This window comes from Acomys russatus, chromosome 15, assembly GCF_903995435.1.
Source record: "Acomys russatus chromosome 15, mAcoRus1.1, whole genome shotgun sequence".
Lineage (NCBI taxonomy): Eukaryota > Metazoa > Chordata > Mammalia > Rodentia > Muridae > Acomys > Acomys russatus.
In genome coordinates, this window is record NC_067151.1 from 42,390,059 (window position 1) to 42,409,795 (window position 19,737).

The 19,737-nt window shown below is 35.4% G+C and overlaps 1 protein-coding gene across 1 annotated transcript in view; it reads left to right on the forward strand.

Moving 5' to 3' along the window:
* The window catches only part of LOC127199018 (serine/Arginine-related protein 53-like), a 162,908-nt gene that overhangs the window by 29,070 nt on the left and 114,101 nt on the right, over positions 1 to 19,737 (forward strand). The window lies entirely within an intron of this gene.

Here is a 19,737-nt window from a genome sequence, read left to right on the forward strand (position 1 = left end):
ATGCCATACTCTGTATGTCTCTGAGGTTTTTGAAGACCTTATCTAATATTTTACCTTATCTTCCTGTAGAATCATATCTATCTATTGCACCTAAGATGTATATTCTTGTGATAAAAATAGATTAGTAATTGATACGACCATGATTTGATCAACTCACAATTAACTTGTATAACTTATTTATCCTAAACAGCCTATGATAGCACTTTCAGAGCATTGAAAGTAAGCCTTGTAATATAACTGAATTATATGGGTACAATACCTCATATTAGAGTAGAAATATGTAATGTGTGTGAAGACTAATCTTAAATTTGAGTTCTACCACTGCATATAAAATTAGGCTTATTTTTTGTATAATTTATTCTGATTTCAGTTTCCCAATCATCATGTACTCCTAGATCCTCCCCACCTCCCCACCCATCTAATGCCAGGATTTCTCTCTCTCTCTTTAGAAAACAAACAAGCAAAAAAAAAAAAAAAAAAAAAAAAAAAAAAAACAATTAGCAAACTAGAATTTAAAACAAACAAATCTGCCGGGTGTGGTGTTGCGCGCCTTCAATCCCAGCACTCGGGAGGCAGAAGCAGGTGGATCTCTGTGAGTTCGAGGCCAGCCTGGTCTACAAAGCAAGTCCAGGGCAGCCAAGGCTATACAGAGAAACCCTGTTTCAAAAACAAACAAACAAACAAAAACCAAAAAAATCATAGAAAACAAAGATAAATCATGAAAACCACATATAAACCATAAAATTGTAATATCCAAAATCATAGAAGACAATGTCCAGTAAGGTTAAAAAAAAAAAAAAAGCCCACACAAGTCATTGTGAGACACCAGCAAATAAACAAGCAAAAAAAAAATCCAAAAAATACCATGTATGTATCAGTTCATGCATGTATCAGTTTAGTTGTGTCTGCAAAGCCTTGTCTCCTTGGTATCTTCGGTCTCCACTAGCTCGTTTTTGTTTGTTTGTTTGTTTGTTCTTTTTTATTAATTAATTTATTCAGATTACATCTCAGTTGTTCTCCCATCACTTGTATCCTCCAGTTCCTCCCTCCCTCCCACCCCAACTCTATTCCCCTCCCCTAGGTCCATGGTCCAGGTGGGGAGGAGATCCACTAACTCTTAAGATCTTTCTGCCTGAAAGGAGAGTTTAGGAATGATACCTCTCTCCTCTCTCCTGTCTCTCCTCTCTGTCTCTCCTCTCTCCTGTCTCTCTTCTTTTGTCTCTTCTTTCCTATCTCTCCTCTCCTGTCTCTCTTCTCTCTTGTCTCTCCTTTCTCCCCCCTCTCACTCTTCACATTGTCCAGTGGTTGATCTCTGTTTTAGTTCCCATCTCCCATAGAAGAATGCTTCTCTAATGATAACTGTGCAAGACTCTGATCTGTGAGCATAGTAGAATGTCATTAGGAGTTATTTCATTGATACATTTAGCAGAACAGTAATATTTGTTTTTTTCCCTCAGGTCTATGGCCTGCCTAGTCACGTTTTTTAGCCACCCTAGCAGTGCCAGCATAGGTTCTATCTCATGGAGTGGGCCTTAAAGCAGATGTTAGTTGGTTACTCCCATAAGCTTTGTATTATTGCACCAATGTATCTTACAGCAGGTCACCATTATATTTCAAAGGCTTTATAGCTGGGTGGTATCTCTCTTTCTCCTCTGGTGTCATGTAGTATCTTTCAGCACCATGAACACTATTCAGTAGGGGTACAGGCTCTAGTTTGACACCAGCACCACTTCTCTGTGTTCAATGAGATATGTAGGTGTTCACTTCAACAACAGGGCCTTACCATCAGTTTGCGTAGAGCACCTAATAGTATTGGAAATCATCGGAGTTGATTGAGGGGTTCCATGGGCTCCTTTGACCAAAACTCAATTAGATGTAACCCATTTCTGGCACTGGACTGTTCGCTTCATGGCGAGAGATGTCTAGTTAGAGATTTGTCTCCCTTGCTATTTGGTCATTCTACTTATATTTATTTTACATATGTGTATATTTTAAGCAGCTTCTACTGTGGTAAGTTTCAATATCATTCTTCAATCGACCCTTAGTATTAGCTGTCACTCCCCCTATTGCTTCCCTATATCCCTTCTGCCCTTTCTCTCCCTATTTAATCCTTCTGTTCTAATCTCTCCCACTCTACTGGGAGATCCTTCCTCCTCCCTAGTTCCTTACACTACCCCTGAGCTCTGCAGGTATATGGCTTGTAGCTTACCCATGGACGGCTTGAAATTTGACATTCACATATTTATCTCTGGAATATCTTACTCAGGATGATTATTTCCTCTAGCTCCATCTACTTATTTCAAGATTTATTATTTTTATTTCTTTTAACACCCGATTAATATTCCATTGTTTAAATGTACTACATATTCTTGATCAACTCATCACTGGTGCACATCTAGACCATTTGAATTTTCTGGCTATGATGTATAGAGCAGCAATGAACATGATTGGGCAAGTGTCTCTCTAGGATGTGCCAGGAGATCAGCAGACTCTAAAAAATTCATTTTTTAGAATTTATAACTGTAACCTATAAATATTCCGTGAATTGCCTAAGTTCATTTTTACCTGGAACTTTTTGCTCATGTTTTGTTTTGTTCTCTTCTATTCTTTTCTCCAGTGGAGTTTTTTTGTTTTGTTTTGTTTTGTTTTTGTTTTTTTGTTTGTTTGTTTGGTGTTTTTTTTTTTGTTTTTGTTTTTTGTTTTTTTTTGGTCTCTATCATAGCATCATAAGAAAATTCCAACTGTTAGAGAAACGAATGATCCAAAAATTTAAACCTTTAAATACTTGTGTGCTATAGAAATTAGAAGTTACTCAAGAAACTATGAATTGAAGTACCATATGACCCAGGACTTTTGATAAATTACCTAAAAGACTTTAAATGAGTACCAAACATACTGCACTTCTATATTCATTATTGCATAATTCATGATAGCCAAAAATGAACCTATTCTAGATGTACTACCACATGAACAAATGAAGAAAATGTGATACATACAGTGGAATTTTAATTGGCTGAAAAAATGAAATCAGGACATCTGCAAGAAAATGGTTGGAACAGGGAACATTAAGTGAAATAAGCAGATTCAGACATCGAAATACCATGTTATATACAGAACATAAAATTAAGTTACATATGTGTATTTGCATATATGTGTATGTAAATCATAAAGCTAGAAAGGTGATCATGAGAGCATTGAAAGAAATTTCAACGTGGGAATGCAGAAAAAATAATGACTATATATGACATGAAAGAAGAATGGTGAGACTGTCTAAGGGACAGGAACGAGCCATGGGGCAGCTGTGTGAGGGGAATGATTGGAGGCAAAGTAAAATGACATGTATGCATGAATTGCCCTAATTGCCTATTATTTTCTATATTCATCTAAAAAGTAAATTTAAAACTTTCAGAAATATTCAAATATTAATTGTAACTGATGGATGAATTTTGTGATATATTAAACAGATTATTGATGACTCTGATATAATATGACTTTATAAATGTAAATTTTTGGTTAATGCATAACAAATTTATAAAACATGATTATCAAAAAAGAGGAAGAAAGATGATATGTTCTGCCTATGCACTTGTCTTTATCACTCCTGCTTTTACTGTTGTTTGACCTGATAGCACCACTTCAGCATTATCTGCTTGTTTCACAAAACCTTCTCCCCTACAAAAACCCCTCATTCTATGCTGAGTATTTTCACAAGTTGAAAGAGTTTTCCAAAGATAAATGATCCCCCCAGTTGAATGGAAGTGCTTCTTATAAAGTTGTCTTCCACGCTCGTTCATTTCTTTCCCTATTTTGAGAAAGGTCTTTCTACATGACCATGGCCTTCTTTCCCAACCTCCTGGGTGCTGGAGCTACCACTGTATACCACTGTGCTCAGCTCAGTTAACTGCTTTCCTTCTGTTACAACTATTGGTACTTGGATCTTTAAATTATATTTCCTGTCATGAAGTAAATAGCGATTGCTTTTCTTTCGTGCCTGGTAAAGCAACTTACCTTAGAATGTCCTTGTAATAGTACTTTACCATCAAAATGTTATGTATGACATTTTGAATTGTGCCTAAAGTTTTCAGAGTACTTTACAAATTCTTTATCTCATGACTCATCAGTGTATGTTACAGTAATTGACTCTCTTTTTCAAGTATTATAAAAAAACAAAACAAAACAAAAAAGCTTGTATAGCTGATTAGTTGCAGAACCAGGAAGCAAATTCAATGATTTCTGACTTTTGAGCTCTTACTACACATAGTTTCAATGCTTGAATTTTGTTAGTCATAGAGTAACAGAGAATATTACCAAGTGCATATTTTATTTTCTTAGATTTAATGGACATTTGCTTTATAGTACAAGTTCTAGCTTCAGATGTGCTTTATATTCTGAAATATTTTTTTAATTTATAATGCAAAAGAATTAAAGTTCAACTCATGAAAAGCTTTTTCCCGCTTAACTATAGGACCATCCATAGTATCTAATTGTATAACTTTGGAAAATCTAAGTTAATGTTACAGTTAATACTTTCCTGTTCTAAATCCAGGTGCATGCATTTCAGTGACCCTTCTTAAGATGGAAGTTGATTGTTAAACACACATTAGTTGCGTGCATGTACATATTATAATCCGATTCATAAGCTTTGCTTAGCAATATGCCACAAGTGCTTCAGTTTCTCTGCAGCATATTAAATTGAGATCTGAGTTCCTCAGTTAGCCCTAGGTGTTCTGAAACCAAGTCCTGATCCTTCACTGTATGTAGATTGTGATCTTTGGGGTCCAGCACTTAACTTCAGTGTAGCATTAAATACTCTTGGTTCCAGGAATTACAAATGAAGATAGTTGATACGGTTAGTACTTCTGGGACCATAGAAAGCTACTCTGCTTTACAGTTTTACAGCTGACAGAGAGACTTGCTCCATAGGTGGTGACCCTGAAATAGGATGATTTGTTGTGACAGAAGTTTTCATGTTAGGACACTCCTTTTTTCCCATGTAGAGCATATGTCAAAAAAGTTCATTCAGACTTGATATGAATGGTTTTCCAATTCTTTTTCTCTGTGTGGTCTCTTTGAGGGCATGCCAGTAGTTTAGATTGTGTCTGGTTGAATCATTAACATAGCTTACACGTAGGCAAGCCGCTCTCCATTATAGCCTTTACTTGTTGTTGTGGAATTTAGGTTAATACTTATAAAATACTGTAATCTAGTCTAAACTATTCCAGTAAATATCAGCAATTTAGTGTGAAGAGCTTTGTGGTGTGTCTTAGTTATGCAGCTGGGACGTTGAGGTGCTGCTCCTTGCTGCTGAGAACCCTATAGCAACTTTGCTAATACCTGCTGAAGGTCCGTTGTTCATTCCTAAAATGAAACTAGCAGTATGAAATTTCAAAGATGTTAGGAGAGTAAGATGAATGATTATAATAAAGTCCTTAGCATTCCCAGCACAAGTAAACACTATAGAAATGTTAGCTGGGAAATTCAGCAGATGTTCTCTATGCATCACCTGAGTGACTTCATGCAGTTATTAAAGAGAACCTGAGGTACATTTCTGGTGCATGCTAGCATGCATTAATGTTAGAGATTAGCAAAAATTAAAACAGTACTCTAAAAATAAACAAATGAGTGAAACATTAGTTTAGTTTACTTAGTGTTTGTTAAAACTTTTTCATCAAGTATAGTCTTTGCAAGCCTCAAAGTTCTACATAAAATTGAATTTGATTCAGTTTGATTCAAAATCAAAATTATCTTAACTTTGTTTCTAACAATGGATCTGTTTGTCTTGTGTTTATCCAAAAAGATAAAACTATAGCTTTCTAAAGGAAATAATCAAGTAACTTGCTTTTGTGTTGTCTATTTTATATTTATTACATGTTTATATTTGAATAGCTGTTATTTCCCTGTAGTAGTATTTAGTAAGAAGAAAGCTATCAGTGAGAGTCTAACAATATCACAGCAACTTGCCATGTTTGAGCAGATGTTAAGCAGACAGTAGTTGAATGTTAATTTTGAGAGGGTGGTATGTTTAAGTCTAACTGAAGTATATTGCATGTGGACCTTCTAGACTGAGTACAATGCTGGATCTCTGGGGAGAATTTTAAAGCTAAACCTCTTTCTTTTGGGTCCTCTATATGGACTCTATCAAGTCAGTATAAAGCAGATCATCCCTAGGCTAAAGCCCTTCAGCTTTTGTTATTGGGCTCTGTAGACCTGTAATTAGGCCTCCTGGCAGGCATTGCAGGCCAGTTAATGGTCATATGGAGTTTCTGTGAGGCAGACTGGCTTTGTATAAATCCTGGGTAGGAATATGTTTATGGGTCACTTCCTACCAGGACCATGCTTTGTCCTTATGCCCTGCGGGCTGACAGGGAGCGGGTTCCCTTGACCATGGACTGTTCAGTGTGCAACTCAAAATCTACTTCACTAATCCCCAGTGTAAACAGAGGATTTAGAAGGGCTTCTGTCACTTACAGTGCCAATTCACTGGGGTGTCTGTGAATTGATTCTCCCTGACTTCATTACTGAAAGACTGACAAGTGTGTAAGGTTTAGATTGCTGTTTATACATCAAATGTGGGGATCATTTCTTAGTGGGTTTAGAATCATCCCAAATAATCTACTGAATGTGGAATTATATAAGTTGTTTCTTAGAATTGATTGCCCTTCAATATTTTTAAATTTTAAGTCATTAAAAATTGTGTACCAAGAGCCAATTCTTTTTTAATTAAGGAGAATTATAGATTTTCTTTTTAAAAGAGTAAAATAACATTGTGTAAAAAGTTCACCAGAAGTGATCATGAAGATTTTAGATGAGTAAAAAATTTAATTCAAACCTCTGTTGTTTTATATTAAGTAAATGTTTTATTTTAGTGTAACAGAGCTTTAGAGGGCAGTATCAAATTGCTTTACAAAAAGAATGCTTAATGAAAATATGATCCATGAAGTCTTGAAAATAATGAGTTGCATTTATTGAGCATTTTATATATACATTTTCCTATGTTTTGGTATTTTATAACTGCCTCATGTGTCCTACGCATGTTTCCTAGCCAAACAAAGTATTAGTTTTATGAAAATAATGGTTGAAAATCTACATTTCTGTTTTGTTTAACATAATTTTGCTGTGATTTTTTTCTTTAGAACCTAAAATCCTAAGGGCACACTGTAAATAACTGTCACCTGTCATCCTGTAAGCAGTTTTCTTTTGAGAAAAAAATCAAATGGTGAATACTTTGCCATCTCATCTAGTAAACAAGTACTCAGTAGTTTGCATTTCATGATTTAAGAATGGCTCGTGACAGATGTGGCTGAAAAGACCACATACGTAGATTGTATGATTTTATTCTGGTGGAACTAATAGGATCACTCATTACATTTTAGGCCTTGGTTTTTTGTTGTTCTTTTTTTAATTTCATCATCACCACCACCACCACCACCATCATAAAGCTGTGTACTACAACTTTCCATAAATTTGTGAATAACTAATGACAACAAAGAACTCTTCCTCTCTTCCAAATGATGTATTATTCGTGCTCTTAGTGTTCATTTTTTGTATTTTTTTTTTCAGAATTTCATTATGAGTACTGTATTGTCATCATTTCCCCTCCCTCTTTTTTCTCCATCTTTTTAATTTTTAATTATCTCCAATCTCACAAAAGTTAAGGTTTTGTCCTATTTTTTATAGTTTGTAATTTTATTTAAGAAAATTAGAAAGAACATACTGTAGGGAATTTAAGACATGAGTTAAGTTGAGCTATCAATAGCAACAAGTTTGACTGATGTTCATAGAATTGATAACAGAATATTGTATACTCAGAACTTCTTTCACTTCTAACTAGAAAAACTGTAGTGTGTGTTATTTGTTTTACCACTTCAAAAATAGAAATGTAAGCTCTTGCTCTACTCTTCCTCTTCCACTCTCTCCTTTTCTCTTCCTCTCACTTTTTCTGTCTCTTTCTCTCTGGTGCACTGCTCTCCCATGCTTCTTCTATAATAATCTTTTCCATAAAAACACAGAAATGTTAATAGATTTGTGACATATTTTAGAATTAAACGAAAAACTTCTAAACTATATATAGGTAATTTCATTTTCTTTTAGTACTAAGCAAGATTTAGGATTTATATTGAAAACTACCTAGAATGCTGTACAATAAGCTGGGGGTGGCTGTGATCTCTGCATAGCAAGATTGATAGAACTTAAAACACTGTTTTTGCCTTGCCTTACTTTTGTGATTGTTTTCTGATTATGAAAAAGTATAGGAAAGGCTTGTTCTGAACATAATAAAGTTTCCCTGATGAACCTTGACAAATGTGTAAGGTAATGTAACTATAATCTAAAAAGCATTTACTCCAAAAAGGCCTTTTACTTCTTTTGAAGTCAGTTTTTCTCTTCCTCCTTCTCAACCTTAGCCACTACTGATCTGTTTTATTTTACTATAGTTATACAGAATAAGTATTAAAAAATTCAAGTATGTTTTCTGATTTTAAATCAGTCTGTGAGATGCAGGATTATATGCATGTTTATGTTTGAATTTCAAAATGTTTGTTCTTAGTATATAGAAATTTAATTCATTTTTACAATTAATGTGGATTTGCATCCAAACATTCTGTAAATTCAAACATTACTACCTGGAGATTTGGCAGTATTTTCTACATAGAGACTTTCAATCTTTCATCATTATGATGTTAACTGCTGTGTTTTAGTCATGTTTTTCTCAGGTTCAAATGTTCTCTGTTTCTGTTTTGCTTCAATATTTTGTCAGGAGTAAGTGTTGCATTTTGTTAAATGTCTTTTCTGCATCTTTTGAAATGATATGAATTTCTTTTATATTTATAAATTTCATCTTAGTGGTTTACAATCTTATACTTTAGGCAATAAGGTGTTCCTCTCAAATATGTACTTATTTTTATATAGTTATTCAACTCTGTGAAATTTTGTCTTATTTCTCTATATATTATATAATTTCAAACATGCATCATGTAATTTTAAAGTATATAATGATTATATAATGATCCTGTATATTAATTTGATATCACAATGATTAAATAAACATTACATATTATATGTGTCATATCTTGTACTCACCAGCAATTTTACACTACTACAGACATTTCTGTGCCTGGTTCTTTGTGAGATATGTCAGTTTTTTAGTCCTCAATAACGTGAACATCAAAAACTTTTTATTGATGCTCATTGGATGAGTAAATAAAAGAATAAATGTTACTGGTAGCGTATGTAAATGTTCTTAACAGACAATTAAAGTTAAATCTTGACCTGGAATTCAAAGTAATCTGAGAGGAAAAGAATTGACTCAGTGCTTAGGATTACTTGCTCTTTAGAGAGGACCCACAGTTTGGTTCCCAGCACCTACCTGGCAGCTTACAACCTTCTGTAACTCCAGTTCCAGATCTGATACCCTCTTCTGGACCTGACAGGCACAAGGCATGTCTATAGTCAAAATACATACACACAGATGAAACACTAATACAAAAACTAAAAATATGTAAAACACTAAAAAATTTTAAGTCATGCATTTCTTTTATTCTTTTTTTTACATACACATTTATATTGTTGCACATATATACAATAAACACATACAGCAAGAAGAACCATGGAACAGTCAGGAGCTATATAAATGTTACACTCATAGTGTTTTGGCTGTTTGTATTTGGCCACCTTGAAGAGAACATCTTCCCTATCTTGGTGCATCTAAAATTCTGAATGTAAATCAGTATCTATCATATCTCATCTTTATCAACTTAAAATAGCTATCAAGACCTAAAAAAAAAATCTTAACCCCAAAACAACTAAGCTGAATTGTAAAACCAAACTGTCTGGTCTTCAACCCCATCAGAGGCTTGAGAAGGAATAAATTAATTACCTGATTATACAGAAAGTGCAAGTAAGCAGCATCCAAAATGAGAAGATGACAGAGACAGCTTGATGCCTGAACAGTCACCTAAAACTCTCTATAACATTGAGGCATCATCTTTAGCCTTCTGGCCCAGACATATTTGTGACGCAGAAACTATTGAGGGCTTGTTTACCCTGTCTTGGCATGTTTGACCATCTTTTCTTACATAAAGTAATGCATTCATTATTTCATAAAAATTTCTCCAGTATTTTAAAATAATAATTGTTCTGTTCATTGTTGGTATTTGCTATCTCAAGACCTCCACTTACTTTTCTGTGTTCGTATGAGTGGTCCTAGACTGCCTTTATTATGGACAGCTTCCACAGTGGAAACTTACTGTTCAATAAATACTGAGGAAATAGTTGTTTGCCACAGGATTCCAATGGATTGGGTATTTTCTTTGGTTGTGAAATCAGAGGGGACTCAGAGTTGTAACTTACACTTATAGTGCTACCCTTGATACATTCTAAGCCACTCAAGTTAATGTTCTTTTCTATAGAACTACTTTTTAATTTAGAATTTACAGTTATGTAGATTCACATAGAAACAGATACATAACATGATATTAAGAAAGTGAAGGGAATCTGGCAAGCTCCTGCATGCTTTCTCCTTATCCTTGGTCCCTAAAGTGAGACAGAAAGCTCATCTTTGGTAATCTGAATGGTAATTTTCTAATTCTCTTACATATATGCATTGAAATGTGAATATGGGAGATAGAGAAAGAATTAGACTTTGTGATAAGAAATTTATACATGCTAAAGCACACAAATAAGCTTTTCTCTTCTACAGTCCATTTGATGTATTTAATTCAGTGAACTGGTATGTCCAACTCAAACTAGGCCAGCTATAAATCTGGCCTGATAAAAGTCATAAACTTACGTAAAACATAGAATGTTGTTTCATGGGTTTTTGTTTTTGTTTGTTCGTGTGTTTGTTCGTGTGTGTGTGTGTGTGTGTGTGTGTGTGTGTGTGTGTGTGTGTACCTGCATGTGCATGCATGCATGCATAACTTGATTACATGGTTCTGGAGCATGAGCATTATACATGACACTGTTACCATGATATCAAAGAGTTATCCATGCCTGCTTGAATTCAACTTGAAACAAATATTATCTGATCCTCAAACCTTACACATTCTTATTTTCACAAAGCTTTTTGTTAGTGTACTAATTATATGGCTCTTTGGTTTATAAAAGGTAATTTCAGCTTTGAATTTAAAAATAAGTTTAATTTAATACTTTTTAAATTAAATGTTAAATTTACATTTGACATTACAAATGACATCTTTGTAAAAGATTATATTAAGCTGGACAAATTTCTGTTAGTTTTTCATGTGACAGTAGTAGTTTTCATATAATTATGTTTCGGGGTAAGAGCTGTTTAAAGAGCAGCTGGCTGGGCTGGCACTACTCTTCTTTAGCCTTCTGAGTGCTGGGATTTCGAGTGTGTACCACCTCACCCAGCTCCATGTAGACATTTGCTGCTGGTTCTAGATTATTCCTTACAAATCATTCCTACCATTAAATGTGCTAATTAATGCTTGAAATGACTATTGGTTTATATAAGATAAAAGCACTTATGAAATGTTGATGTGGTTCTGAACATTTTTAAATTGTTTTTAAAATGCAATTTGTTTATTATCGTTATTATTGTCACTTTAAAGACATTTTGAAAATACAAAGACCATGAAATATAAATGGGACTTATCAGATCATTGTTGATTAAATGAAGGAATTTTTGTATATAAGGATACAATCAAATTTCTGTCTCTGTTTCTGCCCCCCCCCCCTTTGTTTTTCAAGACAGGGTTTCTCTATGTAGCTCTGGTTGTCCTGGAACTACCTTTGTGGATCAGACTAGTCTCAAACTTAGAGGTCTATCTCCCTGCCTCTGTCTCCCAAGCACTGTGATTAAGGCATGTGCCACCTTGCCTAACTGTATATATTTCTACTCTTGAAAACTTCTTAATTCTGTTAATAATAGTCACATAGGAATGCAAGCATATTCTTTGAAAGCTCTGTCAAGCACAACTCTATAGTGGCTAAATGACAAATCCCACAAGATTCCTGCCTCGCCTTGAATCAGCTGGGGCCTTTACCTTTACTAGGTTGGGATGGCAAAGAAAGAAATTTTGGAACATTTTAAGAAGAACAGAAGATGTCTACCCTAAGAACAGGGCCCTCTGAGAACAGTAGCACTGTCAAACCAGAGGCCAGCAGAGGCTATAAAGTAGCTCCATTTAACCCTTGCCTCATAATAATCTCCCTTTAGTGTGTTCTAAGTGCCAAACACAAACAACAGCTCAAGGCCTAAGTATTCTGTTTGATCATGTCTATGACGTTCTGCATGGAAGAATACCCATAGCAGATTAGGGAAAATGTGTGTCTGTTTTATTAATAATAACAACTGATGATTTCTGAGAAACAGCAGCAGATTTTGGTAGGTCGTTCAGCGGCTTCCTTATTGCTGGTTAATGTCAATAGAAAAGTAGAGGGAGAACAGGTGTCTTTTAGCAGTTACAATGAAATTTGCTTCTTCCTTACATAACTTTAAAAAATACTATAGAGCACTCCACATTTGCTGTCATTGTAATTAAGAATTTTACACAGTGTCATACTTACCCATCAAACTTATTTGAGCAAAAATAAATTGTACTAGGGCTAATGCTAGACAGTAGGATAGTTGCAGTTCTTAAGGTACCATTCTTGCCTCTCCGGAACTCACAATATGAGACAGTTGTGCAAATGACTATAACAGGGCATAGTATGCTAGACGTTGATCTAAGTTTTAAGCTTGGCCTTACCTCATGCTATATAAAGTGCGCGCGCGCGCGCGCGCGCGCGTGTGTGTGTGTGTGTGTGTGTGTGTGTGTGTGTAGGAAGCACAGGAGTCTCTCCCTCTGCCTGGGGAAACAGAAAGAGTCCAAAAGTGGAATAAAGAGGATGATAGTTTGTATTTTGTTTTTCCTTATGTGATATCGTTATGAATCCTATGCATTAACAAAAGACTTCCATAAAGTGGTAGTATCAATCTGAGCAATAAAGTCCTTTTGATACAGTTACTGAAAGAATATTTATCATTGCCTTATTAAATATGAGGAAATAAGTATGCCATTTTTTCCAAATGGTTTCATTTGCTCATGTTTTCTTTGTTGATCCAAATGAATGAAATTAGAATAAACAATCTCTAAGTCATTTGTAATCAGGAACTGATTAATGGAGTTTGGTTTCATAGCCATTATTCATTCACGAACACCTGATATCTTTCCCATAAACAAATTGTGTTTGTCCAAATTAAGAAATTAAATGAAGCATTTGATGAGTTTATGATTGACCCTTCCAACTCAGAGCCCATTAGTCAATGTCGTCATCATAGAAAATGCTTTGACTAATGTGTTGTCTGAAGAAGCATGTGGATTTATTATGACTTCTGATTAATGCTTGCTGCAAGCCAGACAACTAGATTATAATAATTTTTGATTCTCATTTTAACAGTCATTGAAGGATTTCATTTCTGATGAAATGCATTTATGTGCCATTAGATTTAGGGGTGATTATATAGTGTTGAGTTGGTAATTTTTTAAGTATATATTTTAGAAAGGATTTAGTACATAACTTAGAAAAGGTGTTTTTTTTAAATCATCATACATTTTGACTTTTGTGGAATCATCCTTTTCTCTTAGGATGAAAAACTTAACATTTAGACTTTTAACTTAGAATTTGTTAAGTTATCAATAACTTTAAGTAATTAACCAAAAATATGTTAATTTCTTGCCCATTAATTTAAAACAACTTTAACTTGGTCATTTTAAATATTTCTTTTGAAATTGTTCATAGTATTTACATAATGTGGTTATGTTTCCCAATAAAATAAGGCCTGCTTTACATATCTTTTTTCAAAGTTAGAACTGGATTCCCACCTTTGCAACGTTTTTATTGGTTTTAAAATTAAGATACAAAGCAATACACTACGTCGTGCCACTTTCATATGAATGTATCATTGTGTTGCTCCTATTTTCTCCTTCTTCCCTACTTCCTTCTCCTACTCCTTTGTCCTCATCTTAGCTGGGTTTTTAAGGAAGCAGTTTAGCTAAACAAGTACACCCTGGGCCTGTAGGGAGACGCCTGCGCCAGGAGTACAGTGTGGAGAGCGCAGTAGTACAAAGAAGCCGAACACTTCAGTGTGCCCAGGGTTGCTTAGTCTTCTGTGGTGTAGCGACAGGGGTCCTAGTGAGAGTTTAAAAGTTGAAGACGTAAGATTTCACCAGCATTTACAAAATAGAAATAGGTACAGGAATTCTTGTTTTATTGTGAAATAATCAGTGTGCATGCCTCAGAAAGTGGAGAATGGGGAGAAGAAAGAACAAGAGTACTTTTTTTTTTTTTTGAGAGCTTCTTTGATTTCCTTCATTTTTGTGGATGTTGAGGTAATGCAACAGTGTTCTTTTCTGATCTTTGATTTAAAAAAAAAAAAAGAAACTAGCACCAGATAATTGGCTCTCACACCATCTACACTATTTCCACAAGCTTAGAGTTGAATATAGTCATGATAGTCACATTAAAATGAAAAGAAAAGACAGCACCATGATTAATTTTTTCAATGACTTAATGATCTTAAGATCTGCCCAAATTAGAAAGAATATCCCTCCCAAGCTTCTCCTTACCTAATTTCTTTATTTTTAATTAGATCAAAGTTTCAATATACTAAAGAATAGAGTGAGTTAGAAGATGTTCATTGGTTTTTATCTCCTGTGTGAAACAGTACTAAGACTCTGTTTCTAGACTTTTGCTGGATGGTTATCTTCATGGGCCATACAATCAAAGACCAATCATCACATAAACAAAGGAACAGACAAAGGGATATTTGAAGCATGGCTGAGAACAAAAGGTTATATTAGAATCTTCCTCATTTGTTGAAGGTTCTGTGGTAAACACGACTTTTGTACCTTACTTGATGATACAAAATAAGTCATAGTTTCTTTTTTTTTTTAATCTCTAAAAAAGAGATTTTGTAGGTGTTACATTTCTCTTGTATATGACATGTTCTAAAGTATTTAAAGAGATGCCAGGCATGTACTTCCCAAAGTGGTAGAGTTGAGACTGAGGCTTAGACAGAGTGACTCCAAGGCTCATGTGCTTATCAGGTTTCAAATCTGTTTTGTGGAATATCGATACGGTTTTTAAGTCCATGTATAGAAGTTTGCTTCTATTCAGTTTTGGATCAGTTACAATGCCAAAGTAGTTGCCTAGCTATAAAGAAATAATTCAGGCCAGCCAAGTATTCCAAGTAGTAAGGATTACACCCTGACTAAAGGGAAGGCAGAGAGCTGCTATGGCAAAGTAGTGTGACGCAGCTAAGGAGAAAATACTGAAGGAGAGGAAGGAGAATGAGCTCTCCGCATTTTGAGTATTCATGTGTGTCTACAGTCAACATAGGACAAGGCAGGAGAGACAGCTCAGACTCTACAGGGCTTACCATATAAACATGAGGACCTTACTTCTATTGCTAGAAACTGCATACAGTCTGGATGTAATGGTACATGCTTACAGTCTCAGGAAGTAGAGACCTAGGGACTTCTGGGGCTGTCTGTCTAGCCAGCCTTCCTTGCTCAGTGAGCTCCAGGCCAATGAGAGAAAACTAAGATGGATGGTCCCTGCAAAATAATACTGGTCTTCACAGCCACCAATACAACTACATGTCTGTGTATACCACATACACACAGCTGCAAAAATCAGTACAGCACAAGATAGTACTGGGGAGTCGAGAGATGCCTCATTGCCTTGGAGTCTTTGTACCTCTTACAGAGGCTCTTTTCACTTTCCGGCACTCAGGGTGGTTTTCAGCAACTCATGGCTACAGTTTCAGGGAACCTGATGCCCTCTTCTGCACCAGGTACTCACATGATACACAGACATACATGCGAGCAAAAAAATCATAGATATAAAATAAAATAAATATAACTTTAAAACACTGTGTATACAACAAAATTGTGAAGTACCATATGTATTCCTTTACTTTTTTGTTGCTGTGACAGAATACCTGAAAAAAGCCACATGAATAAGGAAAGGCTTTTTTGGCTCACAATTTGAAGGTTTATCCCATCATGGAAAAGGGGGGGGGGGGCGGGCAGGTTATCTAAAACAGCTTTATTTGGGACAGCAGAAAGAAAAGAAAGGTTATCCATGCATCCAGAGTCTGCGGGCAGACAGAATTAATGCTAGTAAGCAGGTCACTTTCTCCTTTTTTCCTTGTTATTTAGTTCTGGATCATAGAGTATGGGATGGTGCCACACATATTCACAGTGGCTGCTCCCTCCTCACTTAAAGCTCTCTAGACACACTCAAAGCTGTGCTCTCTAGGAAGTTATAAGCCTGCTCAAGCTGACAGTGAGGAATGAACATTACTGTTTACTGTAATTTTTCCTCAAGTATATTTCACATAAGAAAAGAACAGTTAGAAAAATATTTTCTTTTGGCCTTTCTAATTATTTTTTCCTCTTTTCTTTCATGAAAGAATCTGATCCAGTTTGAAATACATTGTCTTTAAGAAAGTAATGTCAGGTCCCAAGGAAATGGATTCAACCCTGGAGTGGGGGAGAAAGGATGTGAGCTTTAAACATTCAGTGCTGGCGAAAGATAGGTGCCCAGGGCCAGGAAAGGATGTGAGCTTTAAACATGCAGTGCTGGCGAAAGATAGGTGCACAGGGCCAGGAAAGGCCAGTGACCATGTTTCATAGCCTGCTGACCTGTTCAATGTAAATTGAATTGTTTCCTGTAGGTGCTGATATTCTAAAACCTGAGGAAAGGGGTTTAGCGATGGAGACTTTAGGAAATAATTAAGTTTCTATAAGGCATGATGGTGAGGTCTTAAGTAAGTGGGATTAGCTAAGTTTGCGTCCCCCTATCATACACTCCACATTGAGAAGGCCTCCGTCTACCAGGCATGAAGAGCACTCAATCTAAACCAACCACACTGGCATCTTGACTGTATATTTCTAGGATCCAGAGCTTTAAAAAATGTCTGTCATTCATTGTATTTTATGGAGACAGCCTGAGCTGACTGAGACATCTCTTTAATATCTTACTGTTTTTCCTAAGCAAACTCATCTCCCTTCTAGCCTCAGATGCTTTAGGATGTTCTCTGAAAGAAAATGGTACCCAAATGGGCTCTAGAGAAAAATTAATTTTTTAATTAAAATAAAATTACATCATTTATCTCCTTTTCTTCCCTCCAACCTCACTCACGTCCCCGTTGTGCTTTCTCTCCAATTCATGACCCCTCACACACAAATATAACATGCTGAGTTTATTTAGTGTTGCTTGAATGTATATGATTTTAGAGCTAACACTTGGTATTGGTTAAGTTTGAGGGGGCTCGTCCACAGGGAAGACCACCTGCTGCCCTCAGCATTCCGTAGTTGCCTTTAGTTTTGTGTTTAGAGATGAGTCTTTCTGAGAGTTCCTCCTTTAGCATGCCTGTAGGTGTTATTCTTCTCCAGGCCTTGTTTAGGCAGCCATACTGTTGAGGTATCATGGTGTAGCCTCCCTACCATTTTTAGAAAACACACCTTCCTGGCAGAGTCCCAACCCTCTGGCTCTTACAGTGTTTGTACCCCTCTTCTGTGGTGTCCCCTGAGCTTATGGATAGCAGTTTTCTTGTAGAACCTTAAAAGGATTTGAGGTGAAATGACACAGGAGTTGGAGGGCTATAAATGATGTAATATAATAAATACTTGCATGAAATTCTTGAAAAATAGTGTTTCATTTAATAATTTTGTATTGACATCAAGAAACAAGGTTAACCAAGAAAAACTGTCATATTTGTAATAGTGATAGAATAAAATAAAAATCATTATGTTTTTATAAAAGTCATAAAGTGTCAATAAAACATAATGTAGACTTTTCATATTTTAGTTATAATAAAATTAAACAAGTGAATGACAAGTCTTTGAAAGAAACTTTTGGCTCTGTTTTTTAATTTTTCTTACTATAATTAAGAATTTCTCTTGGAGCACAAAAAGTAAATTCTCATTCCTATATCTATCTATCTTCTTTTCTGTATATAAGATTCTCTTGTATGGTATAATGTTTAAGCTTAAGTTGTTGGATAAAACTGAAAGTGTATCAAGCGAATAGTTTTAAAATATATTAATATGATTAAAATTATTAGAGAAATACTTGCCTGTGTCATAAATAATAATATTAGGGTTAAGCTTGGTACACATGACTCCTGTCTCTAAGTCTTGCAAGCAACTAAAAGCCATCCAGCCACAATTAATTATAAAAATTCTTTGGTCAGAGAAATCCCCCTCCTTCTTCTGGAGCTTATCGAAGGCAGTAGGTTCTAGACCGCTCCAGCAGTTACCCCGGGATGCTGATGAAACAGTTTGAAACACTGCAAAAGGACCACCATAATTAAGTTAATGTTCCTAAGTTTAATTTCCATGGCGCAGAGAGAGGGACAGACAGACAGACAGACAGACAGAGACAGAGACAGAGACGGGGTGGAGGAGGGGACCTACAAGTCTAATAATAGTAAATTAGTAGGGCCTTTTTCTTATAGGAAAAAAAATTGAGACAAGAGGATGAGCTAGACACAAGTAAACAATTTTTAATGTTTCCATTTTACATTCCAAAGAATTTCACTATGTATAATGCCTTAATATCTTTGCTGCTCACTAACTATTAAGCAGGGGAGAAATATAGTGTATCTCAGTCGCTAACATGTGCTTATATATCAGTATATATTGATTTAACACACATGTCTGATCCAGGCACAATGTCATAAAAACTTATCTAGTGTGTGTCCAAAGATAAAATTTAATTGAAGGGGAAAGTGACTTCCCCTTTTGTATCATTCTTTTTAAAATGTTTTCAATCTCAAACTGGTGCATAGAATGTATTGTGAGATGAGTGTTCTCAGTAGCTGACTGTATGGCTTCACTAGAGAGCCTTAAGGCTTAAACACACATGTGCTCACACTCAGGAAAAATTGCCACAGTGGTAATAAAATGGTATACTCTATTTTGGGGAAGGCTGAAAAACTCAGTTTAATGTACTAACTGTGCCAGATGAACATGGAAAAGTCATCACAGAACAATAACCAAATTAAAGAGAAGTGTTTTGTTAGCAGAGTATTCTAGTTTATCTTTTTCAGACTAAGTGCTATGAAAGATTCCTCTTTTTGTTTTCATTTGATAGAAATATAGTAGTATAAATTTTCTTGCAGGGGGTCTGTATTTTTTATTATAATGTGGGATGTGAATGCTTTTACTTTACTGATTAGTAAGCATGATGAAACATGTCAAACAATATAAACATTAATGCATTTGTAGAACTGTAGTCATTCGTATACTAGCAGTAATACCAGTGTATATTAACTTACAGTTTTCAAAACATCATTTCATGATTCCTTCATTCTGTCATGAAATAAGCACTTTAGATATTAATATCCTATTTGAAAACAAAGATATGAAACCTAGAGGGCTAAAAGGACTTATTAAAGGTTGGAAAAGCTGATAATAGTTGAACGTGGCATTAAAGGTTGATACATTTTCTTTCCTCTCCTCCAAATTTCTCTACTGATGAAAAACAAGCATAATTCTTTTCCCACCGTTTTAACCTATAGAAAAGCGGAGTTAGTCTTCTAGTAAGAAGTGTGTGTGTGTGTGTGTGTGTGTGTGTGTGTGTGTGTGTGTGTGTGTGTGTGTGTACTCTTATCTGTATGACTCTATACCATGTGCATGCATGCCTGCAGAAGCTAGAAGTGGCCATCAGATTGCCTGAAGCTGCAGTTACAGAATTGTGAGCTACCCAAAGTGGGTCCTGGGA